The following is a 6,965-nucleotide window of genomic DNA, read 5'->3' as shown; positions in this document are numbered from 1 at the left end:
GGAGGAATGAAAGGGCAGCGGGAAGCACAGCTGGGTGTGACTGACAGACAGATACAATGGGAACCAGACTCTGGAATGCCAGGACACTGACATAGGTATGAGGTTGTAACAGGTCAGCCTTACAGCTGATTGGAGGGCCTAGAGCCCCCAACCCACTCTCTCTTCCGCTACCATGTGCGGGCTTATGGTGAGGGGGCAAGCCTGGCCCCAAGCCCGCCAACTTCAAAGGCAGTTCCCAAAGCCTGCTGGGGCTCCAGGCTGGCCCCAGAGCACCTGCTGAAGGAGGGGGAACCCAGGCAGTGTGGACGCCGAGCCCTCTGCGCTTGGCACCTCTGGATAAAGAAGTCCCCGTGGCCAGCAGGTTCGGGGGACCCTCCTGGCACAGCGCCTCTCTGGGTCTGCGTCTCTCCGAAAAGAAAAGGCGAGGGGTGAGGGCGCGTGAGCGTGTCATAACTGGCACGGGCACCAGCCCTCTCACCCTGAGCTTCCGGCCCGGCCCTCTCCAGTCTGACGGTTCCGGTTCCCATACATGTTCCCTGGCCTAACCTATGCCTGCTCTTCGCTTGAGCCTCCATGGGCGGGGCCAGCACCGGAGCTGCAAAGCCGATGGGTTCAGGCCAGCCCCGCAGTGGAGACGTCCATTGCAAACCCCGACGGGTGCCTTCCCTAAAAAGGTATTCAAGTCCAGATAAAATGACAATGAAAACCAGCCTCCTGCTTTTTGATTCCTGCTTCAAACATAATTTTTTTTTTTTTGTTAATCCTCACCCAAGGATATTTTTTCAATTGCTGTTTAGAGAGAGTAGAAGGGAGGGAGAGAGGGAGAGAGAGAGAGGTGAGAGACACATCAATTGGTTGGTTCCTGCACGCACCCAGAGATTGAACCGCAAACCCAGGTATGCATGTGCCCCTGACTGGGAATCAAACCCACAACCTCCAGTGCACACGCCAGGACTCTAACACAGTTCCTATCCAGCACGTGATGCTGAAAGCAGGGGCATGTTTATAAAGTCCTCCAACTTTGAGATACTGGAGGTGCTTTTGGTTAGATGCATTTTTAAAATTTTTCTCCTTTTATTTTTTCAAGAAAATACATATATGGCATTGTTTAGGCTGTTCTGAGCACTTCATACTTAACTCATTTAATCCTCACAAAAATCCAATGAGGACGATACTATTATCGGCCCATTTCATTGAAGAGTAATGCAGAAGTTAAATGAACCCCAAAGCCACACACACAGCTAATAAACGAGAGAGCCCGGATGCGAACACAGGTGTTCGGAAGCGGAGTGCAGGCTTTCAGCCATTGGGCGCTACTGCCTCTCTGACCAAGCCTAGCGGCTCCACATGGCAAAAACAGGGCAGTGAACAGTCTTCCCTCTCCCCAGGCCGTCCGTCCCCTGCCCAGAGGAAACCCCGCTCACAGCTCCCTTCCAGGAAAATGCAAGTATGCACATAAAAGCATATATCTAGATATAAATTGCACACCTATCTGAATCTTTCAGAACAGAAATAGGAGAATTTTATACCATTGTTGCACATTCTTATCTTACTTACATCATATATTTGAAGATTTTTTTTTCCATATCAAAATATATAGGTTTATTTCATTTTAAAGGCCACAAAGCAATCCGTTCTAAAGAAGTAATATAATTTAACTCACTACCCTCAAGATTTCGGTGGTCTGGAGTCATTGTCTTTTATAAATAATGCTGCCATAAACAATTTTGTATTTGATGTCTTTCCTCATCTGTACCAGTTTATTTCAGAACTTAGGAAAGTGTAAATTTTGTCTAGGTTTAAACATGTGGTACATTTTGCTAAATTCTTGTGTAAATGGTTACATGAATTTATTTTTATTTATTTATTTTTAAAATATATTTTTATTGATTTTTTACAGAGAGGAAGAGAGAGGGATAGAGAGTTAGAAACATCGATGAGAGAGAATCATCGACCAGCTGCCTCCTGCACACCCCCTACTGGGGATGTGCCTGCAACCAAGGTACATGCCCTTGACCGGAATCAAACCCGGGACCTTTCAGTCCGCAGGCTGATGCTCTATCCACTGAGCCAAACTGGTCTCGGCAGTTACATGAATTTATATAGCGTTAATTTATAAATAATAGTTGATTCTGAAAATTTATATTTGCCAGTTGACATTTACGTTTATAAAATTCTAAAGCATTGGTAGAGAGGCAGTTTTGCTTTCTAATGATCAAAACAAGTCAAACTATCAGGTTGAACTTCTACCTTATGTTCTTTAACAACACCCTCGGCAAGAAAGAGTTAATTAAAACATTCTGTCTGTAGTTGCTAACAGACAGTCTATACACAGGGTAAGTTACTCTCCGAAGCTAGCAGTACAGTCTGGCCATTCTTCCTTATTGAGTACGTTTATGTACTTCCCTCCCTCGCTTCGGCTCCCAGGATGCTCAATCACATGAATATTAACCAATGAAGAAGCATCGCTAATTCTGTTACTTTACTCCTAGTTTTATTGCAATGACTTAATTTCACACATGCATCTTATACAAGCCCTCGAGTCTATTTTAGAAATGGGAGATAGAAAAATGACTTTTAGATTACTGAGCGGTCAGGTAATGTCACTAAGGTAAGAAGCAAGGAGAGAGCAATGAGAATAACTTCCATTCCCTTCCGGTTTGAAACACTGCTCTTGGAATCATCCTTAGAAGATAACAAATTGGGAAAATTCCTCTTGTCTTCCCCCTTTGTAACTGGAGAGCAGGAATTAGAATTTCAGGGTAGAAAAGGAATTTGAAGATTTTCTAAGCAAAGCTATCTTTTACAAATGAGGAAACTGAGGCCCAGAGGGGTGAAGTGACTCACCTGAGGCCACCACTCTCGGAAATGACAGAGGAGGACTAAAGCGCGGCAGCTTGCGGTCCAGGCCAATGTGCTTCGAGTAACAGGCAGTCAGAAGACTTGGATGGCAGGAGAGAGGAAGAGAAGGTGACCACGCAGCTCCTAGCACCGAAAACAAAAAAAGGACTTGAGGCACTCATAAATAATTAAGCAATTAGCTGAGCAGCTACTCCCCTCCCTCCAGCATGCAGTCACCAAGGCAACTTGGGCAGGGAGCCTGCTAGTTGCCTAGTAACAGTGTGGTTGGCTCCCCTGACGGGCTTCCTAGGCATCACAGGATTTGAGAGCAGGAAGAGCTGGGGCAGGGGTCATTATTGGAACACCTTCCTTTTCCAAACAAGGAAAGGGAGGCACAGAGAAGCTGAGTAACCTATGCAATGTCACACAGCTGCTCAGAAACCAGCCAGGCATTCTATTTCCAGGCGTCTGCTGCACTAAGGACTGCCTTGAGCACACTGAGAGGGGGGGCGGGGGAGATCTCTCCATAATTCCTAGGACAACAAGGAAGTAAGACCCAGCCAGCAAGCAAGAAAGAGACAGACCTTGAGCTCTCATGTGCAATTAGCTGGTAATTTGATCAGCCCAACTTTCATCATCACCATGGCAACATGGGTGAGGTGGGTGCTGGTTGCCTAGTAACAAGTGGTCTTCTGTCTTCTGCTCCTATCAGGCTCCTTGGGAGTCACAGGAACAGTGGAATGCTGGAGCTGAAAAGGAAGGCAGAGACCCTATCTCAGTCTCTTCCTCTGACAAATGAAGAAACTGAGGTTTGGGTCCCTGTGCAGTCACACAGCCACTGAGCTAGCTAGTGACAGGGGCCCCTTGTTGGCAGCCAGTCTTTCTGAATTCCCTCCATTTCCTGTCCCTGTCACAGAACTGCAGAAAAGGAAGCGTCACTCAAAGTGAAGAGATGGAAAGAATGGCTGCTGGTCCCCGGAGTGCTCTACCACTTGTCTGAAGGTGGCTATGCCACACACAGGCCTGGCACATGGTGGGTGTGCACACAGGCACTACGCACAGTAGTTAAACCCAGGGTCTCTGCAGTCAGAAAACCTCAGTCAGAGCCAGCTGACCCCAAACCTGGCAGCTTCTTGTCCCTCTGTGTCTCGGTCTCCACATCTGAGAAATGGGCATCCCAACAGTGCCTACCTCTCAAGGAGCATAAATTATCATTAAAATTAACTGAGAAAATGGACACATGATTAGTAAGGAAGATGCAGTAAATGTTAGGCATTCATTTATTCTACATTCAACAAGTATTTGTGGCATGTCTGCTATGCAAATGGAATGCCCTAGGCTAGGGGTGTCGAACTCAATCAGAGAAGGGGCCAAAATCTAAAATCCAGCCTAAATCGCGGGCCGAATGGTTTACTGAACAGTCATAAACTGTCATTGTGATGGAAATGCAGTGGAGTGCAGTGATGACAGCGGGGTGCGGGCCACATTGCAAGGCCTGGCGGGACGGATTTGGCCCGCGGGCCTTGTGTTTGACACATGTGCCCTAGGCTCTTGAGATTTATTAGTGAGCAAAACAGAAAAAGAAATCCCTGCCTCAGGGAGCTCACTTTCCCGAGGAAAGACTGTGCGCATGTGTTTGCATTGTTTAAGTGTTTGTTGAAGGGATGGGGAAACTTACTGGCAGTATCCTATGTTTATGTTGCCGGGCTCTTTAAGTCTGAAAAGGCTCCTGTTTACAGGGCTGTCTGTATGTGGGAGCACTTTTTAAAAAATTTTCCCGGAGAAACAGGAAGGCAGTGGCCACTAGATGGCAGTCCCTAGACACAAGGCACAGGGGCAGGCTGAGGCCTGGGGCACACTTCCAGCTTTGTGCCTGCTCAGTCCTAGGGCGATGTCTGAGAGGCTGCAGGAGATTTGAAAATCCCCTAGGACACTGGGGAAAGGGAGAGTGGGGAGGCTGTGAGTGGATTAAGAGTGATTGCTTTAACCCACCTACAAAAATTAATTCAAAACAGACCCAAGACCTACACATAAGATCTAAAACAATGAAGTACAAAGAAGATATAGGTACTAAACATATGGACCTTGGTCATAGAGGACATTTTATGAACTTGACCCCAAAATAAAGGGAAGTAAAAGCAAAAAGAAATGAATGGAACTATCTATAACTAGAGGCCTGGTGCATGAAATTTGTGCAGGGGGGATGTCTATACCCTCTCTAATCTGGGACCACTGGGGGAATGTCTCACTGCCATTTTAGGCCTGGGCATCCCTCTCATAATCCAGGACCACTGGCTTCTAACTGCTCACCTGCCTGGTCACCCCTCACTGCCCCTCCTCCCTGCTGGCCTTGTCACCCCACGCAGCCTGCTGTTCGATCATTGGTCTGGTTGTTTCGGTTTTGACGACCCCTGGGTTTTTATATTTTAGGACCGTGGTTGGCAAACTGTGGCTGGCAAGCCACTTGCGGCTCTTTGGCCCCTTGAGTGTGGCTCTTCCACAAAATACCATGGCCTGGGCGAGTCTATTTTGAAGAAGTGGCATTAGAAGAAGTTTAAGTTTAAAAAATTTGGCTCTCAAAAGAAATGTCAATCGTCATACTGTTGATATTTGGCTCTGTTGACTGAGTTTGCTGACCACTTATTAGGATAATAAAAGTGTAATATGCAAATCAACCGAATGGCCAAACAGTGGACGACTATCTGGACGACCTTCCAGACAGAGCGGGGCTGCGAAGGCTCCTCTTGCATGGATTTCGTGCATCAGGCCTCTAGTCCCATATAATAAAAGGCAATATGCAAATTGATTGACCGGTGGAATGACCAGTTGCTATGACATGCACTGACCACCAGGGGCAGACACTCAATGCAGGAGCTGCCCCCTGGTGGTTAGCATGCTCCCACAGGGGGAGAGCCATTCAGCTAGAAGCCAGCTCAAGGTTGGTGAGTGCAGCGGCAGTGGCGGCAGCACTGAGAATGTCCAACTGACCACTTAGGCCTGCTCCCAAGCCAGCAGGTGGACATCCCCGAGGGCTCCCAGACTGCGAGAGGAAGCAGGCTGGCTGAGGGGACCCTCCCTCCAGCCGGCAGGCAGATATCCCCCAAGGGCTCCAGAACTGAGAGGAGGCAGGCTGGGCTGATGGTCTGCCCACCACCCCAATGCACAAATCTCGTGCACGGGGCCTCTAGTTCAGCCATAAGAAAGGTTAAATAGCACCATTTGCAAGAACATGGATGGACCTTCAAAGTATTACACACAGAGAAGTCAGTCAGTCAGAAACAGCTAAGAGCCATTGATTTCATTCATTCCTATCTAACGAAGAGGGAATATGTTAATTGACCATCATGCTCACACAAATATGGTGGCACCCACAGCCAATAAGGAGAGGATATGCTAACTGACTGCCCGCCCTCAAAGATGGCCGTGCCCACAGCCACAAGATGGCGGTGCCCACTCCTCTCAGCCCCACCGGGGTGGCAGGCCTGCAGCATGGCCAGGCCCACACCCAGGCGGTTCAGCCGCTCCACACGCCTTCCTCTGGAGTCCCCCACTCCCCTCAGCTCTCCAGCCCCCAGGGCTGGCCAAGGCACGGGCAAGCCTCGAATGGCAGCTGCCTTTGCTCAGGTAACCAGGGCCGGCCGAGGCCTGCACTGCTGGCAGTGGCAGCAGCAGAGGTGTGATAGGCGTCACCTTCCCCTGATCACCAGGTCGCCTGCCACCTGAGGGCCCCCAGACTGTTAGAGGGGGCAGGCCAGACTGAGGGATCCTCCCTTCAGTGCATGAATTTTCATGCACCGGGCCTCTAGTATGGGATATAAAACTGAAACTCAGACACAGACAGATGACCATATGGTGGTTACCAGAGAGAGGGCATGGGAGGCAGTAAATGGTGACGGAAGATGAAGTGACTGTGGTGGTGGGCACACAATACAATACACAGCTCATGTACCACAGAGATGTAACTTGCAACCTATCTGATCCTATTGACCAATGTCACTCCAGTTAATTTAACTTTAATAAAGACAGTGACTGCTTTAGGGAGCCGAGGCCCACTTTGCCAGGGCCCTGCATGGTGCGCTGTGTAACTTCGGGCATTACCGACCTTGCACGCTCTGCTTTCTTGC

The 6,965-nt window shown here is 48.6% G+C and overlaps 1 long non-coding RNA gene across 1 annotated transcript in view; it reads right to left on the bottom strand.

The window, feature by feature from the left end:
• Nucleotides 1–2,573: 2,573 nt before the first annotated feature.
• Nucleotides 2,574–6,965, bottom strand: part of LOC123652035 — a 37,347-nt gene continuing 32,955 nt past the window's right edge. Inside the window, exons 2-4 of the long non-coding RNA XR_006741058.1 lie at nucleotides 3,426–3,590; nucleotides 2,848–2,985; nucleotides 2,574–2,727 (exon numbers count right to left, since the gene is read on the bottom strand). This is a non-coding gene — a long non-coding RNA (uncharacterized LOC123652035). The remainder of the gene's footprint in view (nucleotides 2,728–2,847; nucleotides 2,986–3,425; nucleotides 3,591–6,965) is intronic.

This window comes from Pipistrellus kuhlii, unplaced genomic scaffold (assembly GCF_014108245.1).
Source record: "Pipistrellus kuhlii isolate mPipKuh1 unplaced genomic scaffold, mPipKuh1.p scaffold_m20_p_11, whole genome shotgun sequence".
NCBI lineage: Eukaryota > Metazoa > Chordata > Mammalia > Chiroptera > Vespertilionidae > Pipistrellus > Pipistrellus kuhlii.
The sequence above is the reverse complement of the archived record's forward strand: the minus strand, read 5'-3'. Positions and strand labels throughout refer to the sequence as shown.